This window comes from Pezoporus flaviventris, unplaced genomic scaffold, assembly GCF_033815535.1.
Source record: "Pezoporus flaviventris isolate CSIRO_AGI_PZ_B2104156 unplaced genomic scaffold, CSIRO_AGI_Pfla_v1 ptg000001l, whole genome shotgun sequence".
In the NCBI taxonomy this organism is placed as follows: Eukaryota; Metazoa; Chordata; class Aves; order Psittaciformes; family Psittacidae; genus Pezoporus; species Pezoporus flaviventris.
The window spans coordinates 23266111-23289739 of record NW_026892549.1 but is presented as its reverse complement, the minus strand read 5'-3'; the positions used below and the strand labels follow the sequence as shown (position 1 = coordinate 23289739).

At 39.5% G+C, this 23629-nt stretch overlaps 1 protein-coding gene across 6 annotated transcripts in view; it reads right to left on the bottom strand.

Moving 5' to 3' along the window:
- The window catches only part of CTNNA3 (catenin alpha 3), a 513803-nt gene that overhangs the window by 127968 nt on the left and 362206 nt on the right, over positions 1-23629 (bottom strand). The gene's annotated exons all lie outside the window — the stretch shown is intronic.

The window sequence follows — 23629 nt, the reverse complement described above, 5'->3', positions numbered from 1 at the left end:
TAGCTGGTTCAGTGCTGTGTTTTGACTTCCAGCCTGGGAGCAATGTTGGTGAAACCGATGTTTTCGGTTGTCGCTAAGTGATGTTTACCCTGACCAAGGACTTTGTGAGGCTCATGCTCTGCCAGGGAGGAGGGGAAGCTGTGAGGAAGCAGAGACGGGGCGCCTGACCCAGGCTAGCCAAGGAGGTATTCCATACCACAGCACGTCATGCCCGGGGAGGGGGGTAACTGGGAGTTACCCGGAAGGACACGGGCTTCCGGGTGGGACTCATTTCTTGGCCGGTGGTATCGTATTCTCTTCCCTTGTTATTTTCTCTTATTGCTGTAGTTGGTAGTAGCGGTGGTGATTTGTGTTGTACATTGGTTGCTGGACTGTTCTTGTCTTAACCCGTGGGAGTTAACAACAAGCCTTTGAGCAAATTAAACGCGAGATAGTTCATGCAGTAGCCCTTGGACCAGTCCGGACCGGGCCAGATGTAAAAAATGTACTGTACACTGCAGCTGGGGAGAACGGTCCTACCTGGAGCCTCTGGCAGAAAGCTCCAGGGGAGACTCGAGGTTGATCCCTTGGCTTTTGGAGTCGGGCATACAAAGGATCTGAGACCAGCTATACCCCATCTGAGAAAGAGATACTGGCAGCCTATGAAGGGGTTCAAGCTGCTTCGGAAGTGATTGGCACTGAAGCACAGCTCCTCCTGGCACCCCAGTTGCCCATGCTGGGCTGGATGTTCAAAGGCAGGGTCTCCTCTACACATCATGCAACTTATGCTACATGGAGTAAATGGGCTGCACTAATTACACAACAAACTCGAATAGGAAATCTCAGTCATCCAGGCATTCTACAAGTCATCATGGACTGGCCAGAGGGCAAAGATTTCAGAATGTCACCAGAGGAGGAGGCGGTGTGTGCTGAAGAGGCCCCACCATATAATAAACTGTCAGAAAGTGAAAAGCAGTACTCCTTGTTTACTGATGGGTCTTGCCGTATTGTGGGAAAGCATCGGAGATGGAAGGCAGCTGTATGGAGTCCTGGACGACAAGTTGCAGAAACTGCTGAAGGAGAGGGTGAATCGAGTCAGTTTGCCGAGGTGAAAGCCATCCAGCTGGCCCTGGACATGGCTGAACGAGAAAAGTGGCCAGTCCATAAATGGTTGGCTTCAAGACTGGTGCTACAGGCAGGGCTTTGGATTCTTTGATAATGGCTGGTTTTATAGGGCACCAGTCTGGACAGTGACATGTGGGAAAGGTTTATCTCACAGAGGCAAAAGGATGCTGGGACACGAATTAGCAGGGCTCATTTGGAGAGCTTTAAACTAGATTCGAAGGGGGATGGGGTTGTAGCTGGCCCTGGACATTGCTGAACGAGAAAAGTGGCCAGTACTTTACCTCTGTACTGACTCATGGATAGTGGCAAATGCCCTGTGGGGGTGGTTGAAGCAATGGAAGCAGAGCAACTGGCAACTCAGAGGTAAACCCATCTGGGCTGCTGCACTGTGGAAAGATATTGCTGCCAGGGTGCAGAACCTGGTGGTGAAGGTACGTCATGTAGATGCCCATCTACCCAAGAGTCGGGCCACTGAGGAACACCAGAACAACCAACGAGTGGATAAAGTGGCTAAGATTGAAGTGGCTCAGATGGACTTAGATTGGCAACATAAAGGTGAATTATTTTTGGCCCGGTGGGCTCATGACACTTCAGGCCATCAGGGCAGAGATGCAACATATAGATGGGCTCGTGATCGAGGGGTGGACTTAACAACAGACACTATTGCCCAGGTTATTCATAAGTGTGAAACATGTGCCGCAATTAAACAAGCCAAGCGGTTAAAGCCTCTTTGGTATGGAGGACAATGGTTGAAGTATAAATATGGGGAAGCCTGGCAGATTGACTATATCACATAGCCGACAACCCGCCAAGGCAAGCGCCATGTGCTGGAAACATAGGCTGTGCCCCATGCCACTGCCTGGAACACTATCCTGGGCCTTGAGAAACAGATTTTGTGGCGACACGGCACCCCAGAGAGAATTGAGTCAGACAATGGGACTCCTTTCCAGAATAACCTTATAGATGCTTGGCCCAAAGAGCATGGCATTGAGTGGGTATATCACATCCCCTACCATGCACCAGCCTCTGGGAAAATCGAACGGTACAATGGGCTGTTAAAAACTACACTGAGAGCAATAGGTGGGGGAACTTTCAAGCATTGGGATACACACTTACCAAAGGCCACCTGGTTGGTCAACGCCAGAGGATCTGCCAACAGGGCCGGCCCAGCCCAGTCAGAACTTTTACATATTGTAGAGGGGGACAAAGTTCCTGTGGTGCATATGAAGAATTTGCTGGGGAAGACAGTCTGGGCTATTCCGGCTTCAGGTAAAGGCAAACCCACTCGTGGGATCGCTTTTGCTCAGGGACCTGGATATACTTGGTGGGTAATGCGGGAAGATGGGGAAGTCCGATGTATACCTCAAGGGGATTTGATTTTAGGGGAAAACAGCCAGTGAAATCAATTGTACGCTGTTGCCTGCTGTGTAATACTTTTATAGCCCATCAACTAGATGTCTTCAGGTCACCAGCGACTGGCCCTGACTTCCCTCCAACCATCATCCCAACAGAGAATGAACTTTGATAGAACCAGATGAGTTCCGCAGTAAAGGAACAACCAGCATCAGCAGGCCATGATCCAATACTGCACACAGCCTTTCCTGCCCTCAGAGATTGTTAGCAGATATGGAACCTGACATCATGGACCAAATGGACTCAGCAGTATTACAGGGATTGGTCCATGCACTAAGAAAATGATCTTTTTCTCTTGGTCTGTGTGTATATGGATGTATATATGTGGGAGAGCAATGGTGTATTGAAAATGTGGGATCTGAGCATGACGTGAATCATATGGAATAAGGGGTGGATAATGTCCTGGGTTCAGCAGCAGCAGTCATGTTTCTCCTTTGTGGTAGCTGGTGCAGTGCTGTGTTTTGACTTCCAGCCTGGGAGCAATGTTGGTGAAACCGATGTTTTCGGTTGTCGCTAAGTGATGTTTACCCTGACCAAGGACTTTGTGAGGCTCATGCTCTGCCAGGGAGGAGGGGAAGCTGTGAGGAAGCAGAGACGGGGCGCCTGACCCAGGCTAGCCAAGGAGGTATTCCATACCACAGCACGTCATGCCCGGGGAGGGGGGTAACTGGGAGTTACCCGGAAGGACACGGGCTTCCGGGTGGGACTCGTTTCTTGGCCGGTGGTATCGTATTCTCTTCCCTTGTTATTTTCTCTTATCATTGTTGTCGTTGGTGGTAGCAGTGGTGATTTGTGTTGTACATTGGTTGCTGTACATTGGTTGCTTCTCCTCCGGGAGCGGGAAAGGGGAGAGCCCCGGGGGGCGGGGGGGGGGGCGGCGATTGTTATCAGCCCGGCACCGCTCACTGGGAGTGAGTGAACAAGTTACCTGACTGGGTTTAAACCACAACAGTTCTTTTTGGCGCCCAACGTGGGGCAAGAGGGGTTGAGATAACGACGGATCTGACTGGATTAATAGTCACTCGTCACAATGCTGATTTATTGGCTCTCAAGGTTGTTCCTCTTGATCTCACAGTTTCAGTATATCGTATCTTACTTCCATTCGGTATTTGCTGTGTTAGTGTTTTTCAAGTGTGGGGCTTGGGCTAAGGTTTTTGTCTCATTGCACTTTATGGTAATGACTTGTAATACAATAGAATCATTGATCATGAAACTGATCTGGCTTATGTTCCCAGTGTGGTCACCACCTTTATACTTTGGGAGGTATATAATAGAAGTGCTTAGCAATTACACATCTTTTTTCTCCTTCTCAGCTGCTCAACCTGTGAAGGAGACATCCTTTTACCCTCCCAGTCGTCCGCCCAGACCATTTACATTTGAGAGTTTTGAAGTTTTTGAATGGCCTTTTAATGCTGTTGAGACTTGTTTGCTGATTGTGATGGGAATCACCATGCTAGCACGCATACAGAGCGTGTTTTGCCCATGACTGATTTCAAGAGTTAAGCAGAGTCAGGTTTGGGTCTTGTCTGGGGTCAAACGATAATGTAGGAGGACCAAGAGATTTTCACGTCATGCCCGGGGAGGGGGGTAACTGGGAGTTACCCAGAAGGACACGGGCTTCCGGGTGGGACTCGTTTCTTGGCCGATGGTATCATATTCTCTTCCCTTGTTATTTTCTCTTATCATTGTAGTTAGTAGTAGCGGTGGTGATTTGTGTTGTACATTGTTTGCTGGACTGTACATCATTAGGCTTTCACAAAGAACACTGCTAGGATTGAGTCTTTTTACTAACACTTTTGATGAAAAGATCATGTGCTTATTACTTTACCAGCCATCTGGAAAAGACAGAGTATGCACCTACGCTGAAGGAAAGGGTAAGATTTCTTCACAAGTGATTTTTAAATAAAATACAAGTCTGTCCTGTAAATACAAACACAAAAGGATCTTATTCTCCAGCAACAAAAAAAAAAAAACAAAACAAACAAACAAAAAAACCCACCAAAAAATGCCTCAATAGGTAGAACAAATTTAGAATTGGAACCAAGTGGACAGATAGCAACAAAAATGCATGTGCGTTTATAGTGATCAGTCAAATGCAAGTCCACTATGCCAAGTGGTAGCAAACAAAAAAAGTACTGTCAAAGAAACCAACAGTCTGAGAAGCAAAACCAGAATTCCTGAAAAACAAACCATGAAGCAAGTGTTTTGCTCTACTGCTGCACTGTTAAAGTTTTTAGGTGGAATATAGCTATGCATTTTGGGGCACCATACTTCTGGAATGACAAAGAATTTCTTTCCCACTAAAGACAGAACCACACCAGTATCATCATTATGGATTAAGAAACACAAAAACATGAGAAGACTGAAAAAACTGAAACCAGTATAGAGAAAGAGAGAACCTAATGAGAGAGTAGCTGCAGAGATTAAATGAATTAGCTACTCTATATGCAACATGAAAAGCAAAGAAGCTGTAAACTGAGAAAAAGAATAAAAGCTACAAACACTACCAACAAAAAAAAACAACCAAAAAAAGAAAATCAACCAAAAAGCATATTCATTTTTGCAGGCAAAAAGCTCTCCATTTACCTGAAATTCTCTAACAAATGAAAACAGTAATTTGCTTAAGATCAAAATATCATGCACACCAAATGCTGAACTGAGGAAGATGACATTATTAATTTGTCATCAGTTCCATAAAATAGTGCTAACATGCAATATTACATGAACATATCAGGATGATGTACAACATACTTTTTTAAGACGAGAATCGAATTATAGTAAAGATGTTACTTGATTTTAAATAATAATATAATATGCTTAAACACTGTTTAAATGTTGTCTAAATGTAGCCAATCAGGAGCCCCAACATCTCAGAATTACTATTGAATTAGCAGCAATCTCCACTGCAAAACCTTCTTATTCTGACAAAACATCTGCAAAGTTATGTAGAAAACCACAAAATGCACTGAATAAAGTAGACGTGGTCATTCTCCCCATTTTTCAGATTACTAATACCCAAATTATTTCATTCATTAGACTTTTAGCTTTTTGACAATGAATTCTGCCTTCACATATATAGCACAGACCCGCGTAGCTACCTTAAAGAATGTGCTATCAGACTACCTGTATTTGAAAAAGAATTAAAAATTTTAATAAAGAACCAAAGTGAAGAATCATGTTAATTCTGATTAAAAGCAGAAAGTATATGCTATAGGAAAAAAACTGCTGAACAGATGAACAATTAACAGTTTGAAATTCTTGTGTCTGATCAGTGTTTAAAAAAAAAAAGGCTACAAAATTTCTACAAAATATAAAAAATAAAATATTAATCAAAAGCACCTTAAAATCCACCACCACCTGCTATGGTTTCAGCAGTTTGCCTATGAAACAGTTTTTTTAAACTGTTCAGCTCACCAGCTATATAGCATGCACATAAGTCTAAATGCTCATTTAAAAGAAGTCTGATTTCATGCAGTATCCTTAAAACTAAGCCACTGACTTAAAATAGTAGATGTTACAAGCAGGTGACAGAATACTGCTCTAACCAGGGCCTAGTAAGGACTTGGAAATGACTGTTCTTTTTCCTTTCTGATTATAATTTTGTTTGTGCTATACACAGAGTTTCCTGCAGAGTTTTCAGGCATCCTTTCAAAAAAGCCCCTTCCTTGTGTTATACAAGTTTATTTCGTCCATACTCCAGATCTACAAAATCTGTTGCAAAAGCATTTATCAGCTGTATCAACTGGCAGCAGATCTGTCTTAATGGCGCATGATTCTACGACTAAAAGCAGGCAAACAATTTGTGTCTCGTAAAAACCACTATCCCAGTGCTCTCTCCCCCCCTTTCTTTTTTAATGTCAAGAAACATATATGGTTAAGAAATTGAATGTACAAGAGGTGTCTTATATTTTAATTTGTGAACAAAATCGTCTCCTCCAATAAAATGCAGGAGAGAAGCATAGTCATAACTTCCAGGGGGATTGGAAGAGCAGCTCTCCCAAATGAATGTTGAGTGCAGCCTGCTAATTTTAGCATTCTGATTTAGCCTGCTACATCTGAAAAAATAGTACTGGCATAGCAATGCTGACACAGATGAAAAGGTTCACCATTTATACCTTATCAAAATGTAGAAAATAAAAAATGAGTCACTTTGAAGCCCTATTCAGACACCAAACGTGCCTATATCCTAGGCATAGGCAAAGCACCGTAATAAACCTTCTGCCTACATCCCTAAATGTGCTACTTATTTGCAGCACCACTTTGGAAACATGGGGTCTTTTCCTGCATACATTTATTTATGCTTGGATAGTTAATTGCTTCTGGCTTCTCAAATAAGTCAACAGGCTACTCAAGCAGCTGCAGGCTTAAATTTCCATTCACATACATTGCTCCTACTGAAGGCTTTCTGCAAGTACAGACTTCTTTCTTTTTTTTTTTAAGAGTTAAATCAGGGAAATTAAGAGCATATTGGGGTACATTTTTATAAAGGGAAGTGTTCAGTATTTTCCTCTAAGTATTACCTTTGGAAAGGAGAGTCAAAAAGAATGCAACTCCCACGGGTTGAAATAAGAACATACATTTCAAATAAATTCTTTAAAGTAGGCAATAACACGCTATGCTAAAGCCAGTCTTAACTGACTTCCAATTTTACCAGTTATACAAACTACTTCATTTGTTTACTAAAACAAATGACTAAAATTCCATATATGCAATTGTAAGCAGTTTATGAACTAAGCTTTACATCATTTGCCAACTCCTTCAGGACCCGTGCATGAATTTCATCAGGTCCCATGGACTTGTGCAAGTTCAGATTTTTAAAATGGTCTCTAACCAGATCCTCTCCTACAGTGGGCCCAAGGTCTTCATTCTCACAGTCCCTGCGTCTGCCTTCCAAGACTTGGGTGGTGCAGTCAGAGCCTTTACCAGTGAAGACCGAGGCAAAGAAGTCATTCAGAACCTCAGCCTTCTCCAAATCCTGGGTAGCTAGTTCTCCCGCTAGCTTTCAGAAGGGGCTACATTGTCCCTAGCCTGTTTTTTATTTACTATGTACTTACAGAATCCCTTCCTGTCATCCTTAACATCCCTAGCCAAGTTTAATTCTAATTTTAATTCTAATTTTTGTTACCACATTTCTCAGTACTTCTGGTGATGGAGTCCACTGCTTAAGATTTCTATTGGATTTTTGGAGATAAAGTGCTTCAGCAGTAGGATAAAACCTAAGGTTTTTTTTGCTAAAATAACTTTATTTCCAACCTGTAAGGAACTGCAGAATGTGGCTACTCCAACACATGCACAAATGAACACAGAAACTAAGGTACAAAACAGCCCACGCTAATACCCTTTCCTTCACTTTTATCCCCTTTAAAATAGACTGAGCTTTCATTTCCTAAACACTATTCTCCCGTGTGGACTAGAGACACAAGGCCTTCTTGTTAATGCCCAATTTTAACTCCCAGACATAGAAAATGAGGACAAACCCATGGTGACTCAAGACTTACATACAGACCAAATTTTCAAAACAATTCTGCACTTGGTACTTCAGGAGTACCGCTTCTGGTGATGGTACATACCGCATCCTTTAACTCCCCACAAAAACCTGCAGAGCCCTACCAAGCTTCAGCTCAGTGCCCAAGCCTCCTTGGTTGAAAGACAAAGCTGCCTGAAATGCTCTTTCTATATGAAGTGTAGAAAACACTAACAGAACATTCAGTATAGTAATAGTGTATTTTCATAACTTTTTTAAAATATCAGTGTCTGCTGCCCAAAGGTACTTGAGGTGGGCTACAAAGACAGAGGAAAGTGCAGCCAAGTACAAGCACCCAATTAAATACTTTCTGAGCTTGTTAAACCAAAACAGGATCTGTACATCTGATCACATTTGGATATTCCACAGTTGCACTACAAATCTCACAGTTCACATAAACATTACCAGTAAGTTGTTAATCCTCCTGCTCTATTGCTTGGGCATATTGTTAGGAGCTAAATTAATAGTTTTCAAATATCTCTTTGCAATTCGGAGCAAAAGTTAGCTGGGGACAGCATTTTTTATTATTACGTGCACTGCAGTAACATACATATATCCTCATCAAGTACAGGATAAACCATACTCTGTGCATTCCATTAAATGGAAGTCAGTCTCAAAAACTTAACAGAACAATAACAGAAGATTACACAAGTTGAGGGAAGCTTGAGGATAGAACAAAATGATGGCAACAATAAAATAATCCTACATACTTCCTACTAACTAGCTTTTGAACAGCTGATGACTACATAAAAATACAGATAAGCGAAAATAAGATTTGAGCATACCCAGTAGATGTAGCTTTCAGGGAGATTATCCTGTGCATAATGGGTTAAAATGAAGAAAAAAAAAAGGGCAGAGGGGAAGGGGAAGGAGGAGAAATGCAGGGGATGACAACCACAAAACCACACCTGGGCAGCATTCATGGGGTGGTCATGGATTATGAGACAGTTACTCCTGTGTTTAGAAGTACCAAATTGAAAGCCAGCATACATCTACTGTAACACAAGGGAGGGAAGCAATGTTCAGTGAAATGGTGACTTAACAAAAGGATGTCATCCAGCCTAAGGTCAAGCAAAAGGAGACAACAGAAGAGTAAAGCGCATAGCAGGCTTGCAGTAACATTTCAAGGGATTGTGATCAGTGTTTTAATTAAAATGAGGAAAGAAACAAGGGCAAAGGTCTGATATGACAGTAACTACGGCAGAAAAAAATAAGGATTTCTTAGAAATAAAATATAATATATTGTGAATACCGAAAACTATTAGTCTCCCTAGTCAAATCAAGAAGTCTCAATTAATTGGTTGGGGATTTTTGTGATTTTCTTTTTTTGCAGCTGAATGGGAGCTGGCTGTCCCGCTTCATGTTCCTCTGCATCTCCAGCAGATGAATTTTGAACAAAATTAAGTGGGCAGATCCATCAAAATGATACACTAAGAGCAGAGCCAAATTCAGTCAATTTTTTCTCAAATATGCCAGAGAAATTTTCTTCAAAGAAAAGAAGGGTCTATTCTGCTCACCCTAGGATACATGGTTTACCAACCTGTCGTGGTTTAAACCCAGTCAGGCAATTCGTTCACTCACTTCCCCCCACTTCTTGCCGTCCCCCTGCTCCTGGAGGGACGGAGAGTCAAAAAGAATGCAACTCCCACGGGTTGAAATAAGAACAGTTTAGTAACTAAGGTATAACACAAATCACTACTGCTACCACCAATGATAATAATGATAAAGGAAATAACAAGGGAAGAGAATACAACACCTCACCACCAGCTAAACGATAACTCACCCCCCAGGCCCGACCAAGCACCGACCCATACCTCCTCCAACCCTGCAGTCTCCCAGCCCTTCTGGCTAACTCCCAGTTACATCCTGGGCATGACGTGCTGTGGTATGGAATACCTCTTTGGTCAGTTTGGGTCAGGTGTCCTGTCTCTGCTTCCTCCTGGCTTCCCCTCCTCCCTGGCAGAGCATGAGCCTCACAAAGTCCTTGGCCAAACCAAAACATCATTGTTATCAGCTCTGTTCCCAGGCCTAAAATCAAAACACTGCACTGCACCAGCTACCAAGAAGGAGAAACATGACGGCTACTGCTGAACCCAGGACACAACCGAATCAAAATACGAGCATGCATAGCTTTGAAAATTAATATTCTCAAACCATTTTATTCCTCTGGGAGATTAGTAATACCTTAAAAGTCTACATGTAATTATAACTAAGTATAACTGCATACAATTTCAAATGATGGGGAAAAAGAGTAAATTTAAGCCCCCTCTCATTTATAATTGAATTGCAATTTTTCTGTAACCAGCCTTTCAATTATCTACACACTTCTATGCCACTAATAATTCTTTTAATCAGGCCTTTACAGGAGGCTGCTACAAAGGTGAATGTGACACAGTTCATCTGGTGAACTCAAAACCAAAAGTTGATAGTCATCACTGTACTGCCCTTAAGAATTATACTACCCTAAAAAAAGGCTTCTGAAACTGAATTTACATCTCTGGTTGTTTCACATTCTGTACCTCATTTTCTTTTCTCCACTGGCCATGCTATGCCAACTTTACTCACACTGAGCAATAAGGGTTTATAGTGGCTAATATTTAAAACAGATTAGCATGAAAAGCACACACATGGACAACTTTACTCTTCAGACTTAATTGTTGAGTGATTGACTACTTCATCCTAGCCTTTATAATGATGACATGCTTCATTTGCTGTGCATGAGGTGTTCATCTCTGAGGCATAGTCATGGATAACTATGCAGAAAAATAAGATCTCTCTATCAAACAGTATGTATATGGAAAATGGACTGCGCTCATAGTTCAGCACTGCTATCACGGACTCAGCCAAAAGGGACTTTCAGACATACATACCAAAAGTGTAGCTCTTGTACAGAGAATACAAAAAATTAGCTCCAGTCACTATTGCAGAAATGTAAAAAACATGCTCATGAGCTGAAGTCCAAATAGGGACTCTACTTGCTGCCTTCTCTAGTCTCACCACGTTGGCAAGCCCAACAGTCTGTGATAGTGTTCCTGAGTAACTGCTAATGTTTACAGAAGATGTAAAAGGCCACAAAGTTCTCTTAATTTCTGTGCAGAGCTACATGATTGAGAACCATGGCCCCAAACATTGAACTAACTCATGTTTCTTAGTATTACAACTGTACATCCATCTTATATACATTAACACAATCTCTTGGGAGAAAGAATTCTTTTGTGCCTTAATATTAGAGGATAATTACATGTAGTTGTAAAATGGTACGTTTACTGCCATCCTGCTCCCTGAAATACAGTAATAGGTCCATACTTTCTCCAGAGCAAATCCTCCCAGAAATTTCCTGGTTTGGCTGGGGTAAAAAGTTTTGAGCTGAATGTAGGCTGAAATTCCTTTGGAGTCAAAAGTACAGAAATGATTTCCAATCAGTTCTTCCTGTGTATAGGACAGCAAGCTCTACATTCATGTAAATAGACAGAAACTGAGTTCAGCATCTGACTTGACAATAAAGTTTTATTACTTGAAGATGGAACTCAGTAGCTCTGTATTTTTATACCTAAGAAAAGTATAATGGGATGGTCATATTCAAGGTGAACAGTATATCAAATATGCTATTTGATTCTGTCACTTACAGAAACCAGAATGCATGTCATTTAAAATCAAGACTATTTTGCGCATCTTGTATTAATTCCAATTCATTTATGTAATGCGAACAGTTTCTAAGCATACCTCGCAAAATTATCGAGGCACGCACAAGTCAACAAAAAACCACAGAAAACTCTTTTTTGAGCTTCTAGAGGGTCCTTTTTTCCAAGCTATTACTGAACTAATTATCTCACTCTACTTCACAACAGGAATTACACTCCTTGGGACAGTATCAGTATGGAATAAAAGTCATGTTCAACTACTTTTTATCTAAGAGAACCTAAGGTGCTTTTTTCATCTCAAAAATGATAGTAAACAGAAATAATGTGAACAGTTGTCAACAGATAACACAGCAACATTTCCTGACACAAGGGTTACTGCTAAAGAAACCACAAAAACATGTTGGCAGTCTGCTTTTTTGTTCCTTTAACAGAAAAGAACTTTATTTCTGTCTAGCTGTGCCTTGTATTTCTCTTAAAAAACACAGTAGGGGAGCTTAAATGTCCATACATTCACAAGCTCTGTAAGAAATTGCATGTATTTACTACTAATGCAAAAAACAACTTTGCAAGGGAAAAAAAACCACTCTAATAACAAGGCTCAGGGATATATGACACTGTTGCTAAGGCATCTGCCATAAAAAGCCATCAAAATAACAAAGATCTGAAATCCCTTAAAAACTTAAAAACTTTGAAAGCTGACTATCTTGTATACAAAGTATTTCAGTTGATATAATTAAATAAAATTGAGGCCATGTTGATATCACAGCTCTAGACATCAGACAAATTCTGCCCAAGGAATAAGAGCATTCCGAGAGCAAATAAATTACTTGCTATATTTATTAATAAAATCAACTTTAATTGCTCAGTAAATTAAAAAGGTGAAATCTACCCTTACTGAAAATCTGTTCCAAAGTTAGGGAACATTGTTCAATCATCAGATTAGAAGCAACACATCAGTAACAAAGCAATATTGTACTTTCACAAGAAACTTCTCTCCTCTTCTGGAAACAGGAAAAGTTCCATCTACAGCAGAGTGCTGGCTCCCTCATACTATTCTGAAAGAGTCCTGTCTCAGCAGCATTATCAAGTACTGACAGTTGTGAGCAGTTAGGTGTACAGGTGTTATGACAGGACAAGTACATCAGTGTAAGTGTTTACATTATATTCAGAAAAACTATGACACCTATCGCTCCAGACAGACTCAAAAATTCCAGCAAGACATAATGATGCAATCATAAGAACACAGCAATCATAGAATCATAGAGTTAAGATACTTAGGACAAATTACGATTTAACATTATTTTTCAACATCCTATTTGCAATCTCTTTCCACTTTGGCAGAACTGGCATTTAAATAACTTTATGTTCTGTTTCTTCCTTCTTTCCAAACACTTAAAGCTGGAAGAAGTGATTGGCATTAAAGGCCCTTGGTCTAATAGAGACATAGTTGACTATGTTTGGTAGTAAGTTTTAGAGGTGAAAATCGAAATAGTTAACTTGAGAGAAGATCACTGACCAAAGTCGGTACATATTAACCCACTGTTAATATGCAAAGGCCTTCTTGAATATCAACCATTAAATGCATATTTACATTGTTATTACAAGCCAATGGCCAAGGATCTTGAAAATAAATTAGGAGCACACAGGGAAAGCAACCCCCTCCGAACAAACAGAATTGTGGGTCTGGGGTTAAGCCAATAGTACAATGAACATTATTAATCTGACACTCCAGGGTAAAAATTAAATACAATCCTGCATAGCTTTATCTTCTGATGTTTGGGCATTGGTTGCTAGTGAGACACAGAAATATATTTTTATTACACTGGGATAAAGTTTTTGAATTTCATTAAAAGTTTCTGTAACCTGACTCAAAAGCATACCATATAAAAATATAGCCTAGTGCTGCTGAGAGGCAGTAAGAGGCATGGTGCACTCGAAGAAGATGACAAAACCAAAACCAAACAAAACCACCACCAAAAACCAACCCAACCCAAACCAAACAAAAAACCTCACCTCTACTAAATCAGAAACCATACAACACCAGCTCTCTAAAGCTCTACCCTACCCCCAAACATATCTATGCCTTGGTTCAATATAGAGACTACATGCACATTTCTGAATGTATCTGAAAACCTTTTACAGAAAAGCCACACAAAGTTATCTTCAACACTTCAGGGACTGAACAGAGGTAAGGCTTTGACAAGGGCATGTATTTTTTTAGATCATGCGTTGCAAAGAAAGGTTGGACCAGATGATACTTGAGGTTTCTTCCAACCTGGCATTCTATGATTCAGAGATAGAATAGAAATATTCCTAGACAAGAAAGTTAAAGCTTACAAATAAATACATACATTCACATTATTTTAGTTTAAAATTTCACAAAAGTGTAGAAGAACTGAAAATGCAATAAAGTATTCAATATTCACATGTTTGGGTGGATAGTTTATTTTTTGGAGACAGAACGCAAAATAGACTGAACACTTAAAAGACTCATTTTTAAATCCATCTGACAGCACCTTCTTTCCAGAACTAATTCACTTGACCTGAAAAGTGAAGAAGACAGCAGATCATGAAATAAACTAGGGCTTTTTGCAGGTCAGATTGCAGGTGCTTGATTCACGTGACATTACCAGTTTCAATTCTTAAGTAATTTCTCTATTTTAAAATGCTGAAACTAAAGTAATGAAAATAAACATTTCTGTTATGCTTTATTGAATACAGTGTCTTTAAATGACCAGGGAACATTTTGGACATGATATTCAAAGGACTTGGGGGTGGATCACACAAATGTCCTAGTTTATTTCAAGGATGAAAAGTGTATTTTTCCACTCAACCAAAACACACTATTCCTTAAACTGTAGTTTTTAATTAGATACACAAGCAGCATCCAGTATCTTATTTAGGATCAAGAAAATCATAAATATTGGTCAATTACCTGAAACAATTTTAGCTACGGTTTCAATTTTCTAACTAAGCAATTACGTTCTTCTGCCTATGGTTAGTGTATGCAGGGCACAACTAGATTCTACTCACAAAGCACAGACTCTTTCACTAAATTTTAATCAAGCCTTGAGCAATGCGTTCTCAAATGTGAATTTTTATTTCAAGAAGCAAAATCTTGAAATGTAAGGCTCAAATAATCTTTAAAAATCATTGATATATCAATGACAAAATAAAAATACTCATAATATAGTTCTGTTTATAATGTTTAATTTGTTATCTTACACTCAAAACCATAAAAGGAAGTCTTATCTTTAACGTTGCCTCATCCAGAACTGAAGCTCCACTACATGTGGTTCAGTACAAACATTAAATTGAGAACAAAGTCTCTTGATATAGCAATGCTTTTTAACTTTTTCTGCATTTTCTTAGGTTGCGTAAAAGTTTTATCACAGTATACCGACACTGGTATAAAAATTATCAACACTGCTGATAGCAGAGTTTGCTGATCAAACTGGGATAACCTATATTGTCAACAGCCTAAGTTATATAGCTACAGTATAGCTTTCCAAATATGCTGGCATAAAAGAAACTCTCCATGAGAGTTTACAGTATTGAGACTTGATCATTAAAAGTGTTCAGCATTAAAACCACTTGTGTCTGAATACAACACCCATAATTATCAATTACATTGGCTGCATACTGAAATTACAATATAAAAATGAAGCTTCCATTCATTGCCTTTCACATCAGTTCAATTTATAGTGTACTGAAAAGTTGAAAGGAGACCGAAGTGATATACTGAGAAATACACATACCTTGTATCTATTTTACACATAAACATAAACATGAGTTCACATCTAGCTAGAATGTCACGTAACACAGCAAGTTCCAAAGAAATCAGAAAGAAAACTTCGCTTGGACTTATTCTGTTTAAAATAGTAGTGACAGCTTTAGGATGGTAAACTTAAGTTTTTTCTAACTCAGCACAGCAAGTTAGTATCAACAATAATGTACAATCATCTAAGAGACAAAGGAATAGAACCAACTGGCACTATACTTGCTTTTCCTATTCCTTACAAAGCTGCTCTTAATGATTTATTTCCTAACGACTTTTAAATTTGGAATTTAGCAAAGCATAAAGTCAAATTGCCAGATGTATTTTGCATTTACCATTCTGCAAATGTAACACAGAAAATCCACTTGCAGACCACATTACCTCTCTTTGTCTTCTTTGATGACATTTTAATGTTTCCACAAGAAATCATGAAAACAAGAAAGGTAGCCATCTGCTTCCTTGAGTCTGAAGCTACTTCACTAGAAACCGTTAAAAAAATCAATTTAAAAACTTGGAAGCTCAGAGATACAAATTGGCTGAAGTTTCTAACATTCAACCTCTTTACACTTCCATCAGCAGTGTGTTAGAATTTCCTGTCTACATCATCAGCTGCCTCCATAGTGCTGAAGCACCCATGAGGATCCCCATCGCATTTAGAATCAGAGAATCATAGAATAGTTAGGGTTGGAAAGGACCTTAAGACCATCTAGTTCCAATCCCCCTGCCATGGGCAGGGACACCTCCCACTAAACCATGTCACCCAAGGCTCTGTCCAACCTGACCTTGAACACCACCAGGGATGGAGCATTCACAACTTCCTCGGGTAACCCATTCCAGTGCCTCACCACCCTTACAGTAAAGAACTTCTTCCTCATACCCAATCTATACTTTCCCTGTTTAAGTTTTAACCCGTTACCCCTTATCCTAGTTGGAAAAACATCTCAAAATTGGTAAAAAGCTGACAGTAGTGATATGCTCAATGCCAGAGAACAAAGTTAAGTCAGATGGAACCATGTATCAATGATTTTAGCTTCTTGCTTCAACAAGAGGAATGCGCTCCCTTGTCAACTTATGCTTTTTATATCTCTCTATGACTGCCTGCTATAACTATTTACATTCTCTGCTCTTCAGTGCTGTTTACCCCTTTCTTTCAAAAACCATGCAAAACTACATCTCTTAACAGTAGTAGTATTTTGCTGTCTTGTACTACTCCAAGCTTTCCTACTGTGTGACCACCCTACTCCCCAGACTCAGTAGGTTGGAGGGGTTTTTTTAATCACAACAAGCCTCTAATAATAAAGTTTTATTGCTTTTATTTCCTTCTCTGGCATTCTGCTGCAGGACTGTCACCAACAAAATGTGGCATCTCAGGAAAACTTATAAATTCAGAAAAAAGAAAGAAGTTGAAGAGGTAAAAAAGAAACACCTTTCCAAGAAGAACACTTTGAAGTTTTAAGGACATAGTGAAAAAGAAATTGTTTATAAAATGTTAATAGCATTTTTGTGCGGTACAAATCTACAGCTAATGCCCTCCAACAACTTTAAGATACTCAATCATTCTCATGTCTTATGTCCACTAACTGCAGGTGGGGCAGGTGAAAGAGAATAAAACAGAACAGTTTCTATATTGTTATAGAAGTTCAGGCTACTCAGTGTTGGTATTTTTATTTAATATTAGAAACTGAAAATTAGTTGAGCATTCTAACACAACAAATGCTGAAAGATGAAAGTTAAGACTAAAAACCTCAAAGCATTTAGTAGTTATTCTCTCTCTAATTACTATCATAAAACTGCCAAGCAGCCACAGCCAAAATGAGACTTCCAGGAGAATCCAAGTTACACTTTCGGTTTCCCCCCCCCCACCACCCCCCCCCCCCCCCCGAAGGTTTACTGGAGAAGTACAAGCCAAAGCAAAAATCTAGCTAACTCCATTTGTGTAAGAGCATAAAGCATTAGGCCTTTCAAGACATTTTGGTGGCCCACAGCTTTAGGATTCCATAATACCCAACCAGCTAAAAATGCCACAGGCTTTACCATCTTTTTAAACCAACATTTTAAACCAAACTTCATTTTCACAAACCAACAAAGGTAACATCCTACAACTATTTAGTCAGTAAATGACTACAGAGGATATGGAAAAGGTTTTCTTCTATCAATTTCAATCCTTGTGAGATACCCAGACAGGAAATTGGAGCACAGCTAGTTATACGCATGTTCCTTATCTGATGAGTGCCTATCACATTAAGACTGCAGTGTTCTGATGACACAAAGGATCATCATTATCATACTTCTGGACTAGACTAACAACTTCTTCCATGCAATGTCTCCTAAAAGCCAGTAACAACAGCTATCTACTAATGCTAAAAAAAAAAAAAATTAATTTCCAGCACCAAAGATGTGCCACTATCATCTCAACCTGGCACTGCCAGTGGCCTGCTCCAACTTCACCCTCCTTTTCCCTCACTCCTTCCCTTGACCCAGCAAGCATTGTTCATACACCCATGTAACAGACATCAAGCAACTGGCTCTAATCACAGAATGGTTTGGGTTGGAAGGATTTTAAAAGATTATCTTGTTCCTGCCTCCCTGCCATGGGAAGGAGTAACTTCCAATAGAGCATGTTGCTCAAAGCCCCATCCAGCCTGGTCTCGACCACTTCCCCAGGGATGGGGCAGCCACAACTTCTCTGAGCAACCTGTTCCAGTGCCTCACCACCCTTACAGTAAAGAATTTCTTCCTTGTATCTATCTAAATCTATCCTCTTTCAGTCTAAAGCAATTCCCCCTTGTCTTGTCACTACATGCCCTTGTAAAATGTTCCTCTCCAGCTTTCATTTCTTGAACAAAAACTGACCTTACTTGTTTCCCAGGTTAATTCTCAGCTGCATCAGTATCCTGATTGAGATTGCTGAATAGCTGTGAAGATTGCTATTGTTGGTCACAAGGAGGAAGGCAAATAGACTGAAAGTAGAGAGGGAGATCAAGTCTCTAGCAGCACTGATGATGTATACCAGATTAAACTGGCTGAAGAACAGAGATGTAAGAGAAAGAATTAAACATAGGATTGCTCCAGCAGACTGCCATAGCTATTAAGGTTAATGGAAATTTCTTTATGAACTTCAGCAGCACTGGGTGTGGACTTAGCCAACATGGTGAAAACCTACGTGGAAAATGTATTGTTTCACCAAAGTATTTTTCCTTTAGTTTTAAAAATATTATTATTAAAGCATGATATGCATTTTTAATTAATCTCTCAATTCAAAGGTTGAGGATGGTACTTACAAAGATGTCTGATACTACTAGAGATACTAACATCTGTTTTCCCTCTTTTAAAGCAAATGGTAGAGAACTCACTGATTTACCATATTCTCCCCCATAACTTACACCCTTGCAAAAGACTACTGTATTTGAAGAAAATGGTATTAAGACAGACAAAAGGAGATGCCACACAGATGATTCAACCAAGAAGATGAAATAATGAAATAACTGGTTATTAAAGTGATAGTGGTCAAGACTTTTTCCAAGACTAATACGAAACTTCTTCAGTGTCTCCTACCATTTAATGTACCAGAGCAAATAACAAAATTATTGATTTTCTCTCATGAAAAATACATAGAAAACACAAAATGTGGTTCAAAAATCCACTGGATCATAATATATAATTAAACTCCAATATCTGAAAAATTTAACACATCAAAAGATGCTGCCCACTTATTAGATATCAAGCCTCATTTTTGTGAATGAGAATATTCAGGTTTGTTCAATACAGTACCTACTTTCTAGAAAATAACACAGAAGCAAATAATATCCATCTATCTGTATCAGCTAAACGATTTAAGTGTAAATCAAAATATAGCTCAAAGGAAAGACTAAACTCCCTGTTTATTTTTATAAAGGAAACATGCACTGATAAATGTTTAATTTTGAGTATAAGATTTTGTAGGATATTCACATTTAAAGCTTGAGAAAAACTTACAGGAAGCATAAGAAAATTATGATCATAGTTTTAACAACAAAAAAAAAAACAACGCAGAGAACATGCAAGCTGTGCTTGGAAATTAGAGCTGCTCGGTTGAATATTCATATGCATGGGTCACACTGATGTAACTGTTAACCTGCTGAAGGCTTCCATGTTATTTTGCACCAAATTATAGGTGTAATCAATGTACTTTGGAAAAGGATGGGTTACAACTGGCTTATGGATTGGAGATGCCTTTTCTGGATCGCTTCTACAGCCACATATAAAAACACACTATACAAAGAACATCTCAGTTCCTCAGCTCATGGTTCCAAGCTATTTCTGAATTTACTGAAAAACAGAAACCGTTTTATATGATCCTAAAAACACACAACAGGCTTAATAGTATCTGCTAGAGAGATAGGAAAGGAAGCACCACAACAGTTCTGAAATTACTACAACTGAAAGAAAGGCAGGCTGCAGAGGCCAGTTTTTTGCAAGGCATCTTGGTGGTTTTTGCCTTTCTCCTCACTGCAGGTACATGTGCCAATAGAGAAGCAGATCTGTAACACCCAAAACAACAGTCAATTCCAGACAGTCATTCTGGCACTGATCATCAGGTGAATTATGCTGGACAAACCAAATACAAAATTTGTTAAAGACAGCTGGCAGATCAGTATTTGAATGACTTCAAAACATGAAGTGTAAAAATATATTCCCACTGATCAGCTCAGCATCTTGCATATCATCTGAATACCGGTCCACGTTACTTGAACTACCACACTGACTTATTTCAAACGCACACAGCCAAAAATTCAGCCTCTGTATTTAGTGACAGCAATATTAAAAATAACTACCAGCATATTAATTTCCAAGCAGCAAGAAAAGATGGCACTGCAAATTAGAGCTGTATCTTCCACAAATGTGACAAGTGTTATGCTCTTTTCAGTATTTTTACTATTATTTTTAATTATTGTACGAGGTCAAGAACAGCAAATATAAAAATAGAAACCAAATACAACAATGAACCCAAGATACCATACATTAAGTACTTTAGAGGTCTATGCTTAGGTAACACAGGTCAATATGTACCACGAATTGTCTGTTCCAGCAGGGTTTTATAGCAGTACTAGCTGTTTTCAGAGGCAGGTATGAACAGGACTTTTGACTATTGGCCATGTATAAACTCCATTTTGGGAATCAGCCATTTTGTTAAGAATTTACTAACAGCCAGTTTTGTAGCATGATATTACTGAATGGTGTTAAATTACATAATCCAAGCAATTATTTAAAAGATGACAGATAAGCTTGCCTAGAAATGACATTTTTTATATGGATTGTGAGAGTGCTGAAAACTGCACTGAGATAGGATGCTTACCAGAAGCTTTTGCATACATTCAACATTCTTAGTCAAAGAATTCTGTGGGAAAGGTGAGAGCACCCATTTAAAAAGCAACAATTCTGTGTTCTATGTAATTTCTGTATTAAATTCCATATTGAAAAAATGACATCTTAGCAAAACAAACCCAGCAAAGCCAGACATCCAAAACAGGTCCTAATGCACTGCAAACCAAAATAATAATCAGCCTGACTTAGAGTAGAATACTAACAAGGCTGTTTTCAGGAAAGAAGCAAGCAAAAGTATGACCAGAACATCTATGTTTTGTCCCCAAGACTTTTTCAAGTGAGGGAGGATGAGCCTATACATGTATTTTTATATTCTGAAATTTAAACAGAAGCGCTGGAAGTTTCTGAGACATCCTTAAAGAGTGGGAACACACCAAAACCCCTTGTGTCCTTTCTAAACCTCTCACAAAGACAAATAGGAGTCTCATAAAACCCCCACGTAGTTCTGTAGGAGTTCATGAGTGAAATCACGATTTTGGTTCCCCTGCATTGAGAACAATGGAACTATGAAGCAGTTTCTTACATTTTGATCACTGAATTTAGTAGCCTAAATAGAAAATGGAGTCTTCTAACAGAACATTTATGAAGATTAGCAAATTATGGGGTCCAATGAAGTCAGTCCATGTGTCCTTACTAACTGAAGTTGGAGTGAAACAGCAAATGGTTTTCTCTAGAGGCAGTTTAGTTGCATAAGCACAGAATATCTTTTTTTTGTTTTTAATCATGTTTTTCAATATTTATAACATAATTATCTCATTTAAAAACTTGACAGAAATCTGGTGTGAAGTATTCCCAGAAGTTTTTTCAAGATCTCAAAACTAAGTCTGCTGTCATGTGTCATCACTACAAGTTGCCAGTCTAACCTCAACCGTTCTGCATTTCTCACTGCCTTTTAAATATTCACAGAATTATAAATTTAGTTAGATCCTGATTACATTTTTATTATTTTCTTACAGCTTTTTCCTACTAGAAACATTATAGGAATAGGGCTAACAAACTTATGCCACCATTTCCAAATACACCAATTTAACTTCTTGCAGCACAATATTTTGCTAATGCGTGAGAGGAACTGTAGGTGCAGATGTACGAGGTAAACAAGTGTAGGAGGGAAAGGGCACTAAGTTAATTACAGAAGATATTTTAACCTAAGGAGAAACAGGATAAAGGAGAAATCACACACACTTAGATATCCAGTTGCTCAGAAATATGCACAGATAAGAGTAAAGTCTACGATTGTCACAAAGATTGCTGACAATGAACATTTTATTCTTTGTCAGTAAAAAGTTCTGAACAAGCAGTGCAGGGCAAAAATGCTGCCATAAGTACCAAACCTTGCCTACAACTGGGCACACCACTGCAGAACAATCTTATGAGTAGAGACATCAAGGTAGAGACACCAAGAGAACTAACACATCCATTGCAACTGCAAAACAAATAAAACCATATCAAATCTCAAATATTTGTTTCCAAACTAAGACACTCCACATAAACCAGTGAAGACATGATAGAAGCATGTAATTTGCTTTTAAAATAACATCTTCCCATTCATATTTTTCCTCAATAACTAGTCACCATGAAAAAAACACTTGCCTCTACAGATGTTACACCAGCGTGTGAGAGAACACAGAACCATATGTTCCATGGTTCTTAGAAGAAACATGCCCTTAAATAGAGTGCAAAAGACCAAGAGGAAGCCAGCTTCCATCTAAGCAACAGTAAGTAGTTCACTACAAATTCTATATTTGCTCACAGAAGTTGTAGATGCCCCATCCCTGGAAGTGTCCAAGGCCAGGCCGGATGGGACTTTGATCATGCTGAACTAGTGGAAGGTGTCCCTGCCCATGGCAGCAGGGTTGTAACTAGGTGATATTTAAGGTCCCTTACAACGTTCTCAGATGCCCTCGAGCTGTGTAGATGGTGCTCTGTCGTTAAAGGTTCACTCACCTCCTCTACTTCCAAATGGTTTCTTCAGAACGGTGTAGGCTGTGGTTGGCAAAAAAAATGGCTTAAATTATGAACTCTTACAGACAACAGGCAACTGGGTAGGGAAAGAGGAATGCTTGAACTCTCAAGCTCAAGCCTGGTACTAGCCAGCTGCAACTGGTATGTGCTGGTTTTAAATTCTATTAACATCTCAACTAAACAAAGATGACATCCTGAATCATACAACTAATAAAGAGATATAAAAGACACATGAAAAACAACAAGGTGCTTGGTGACAGCCAGCATGGCTTCACTAAGGGGAAATACTGCCTGACCAATTTGGTGGCCTTCCATGATGGGGCTACAGAACTGATGGACAGGGGTAAAGCAGCTGATGTCATCTACCTGGACTTGTGCAAAGCATTCGACACTGTCGCACATGATATCCTTGTCTCTAAATTGGAGAGACATCAATTTGATAGGTGGACCACTCAGTGGATAAAGAACTGGCTGGATGGCCGCACACAAAGAGTTGTGGTCAATGGCTCAATGCCCGGCTGGAGACCCGTAACGAATGGTGTCCCTCAGGGAACGGTGCTGGGACTGGTATTGTGCAACATCTTTGTCGCTGACATGGACAGTGGGATTGAGTGTGCCCTCAGCAAGTTTGCCAATGACACCAGGCTGTGTGGTTCAGTTGCACACTGGAGGGAAGGAATGCCATCCAGAGGGACCTCGACACGCTTGTAAGATGGGCTGATGCCAACCTTATGAAGTTTAACCATGCCAAGTGCACAGTCCTACAGCTGGGTCGGAGCAATCCCAGGCACAGCTACAGGTTGGGCAGAGAAGAGATTCAGAGCAGCCTTGTGGAGAAAGACT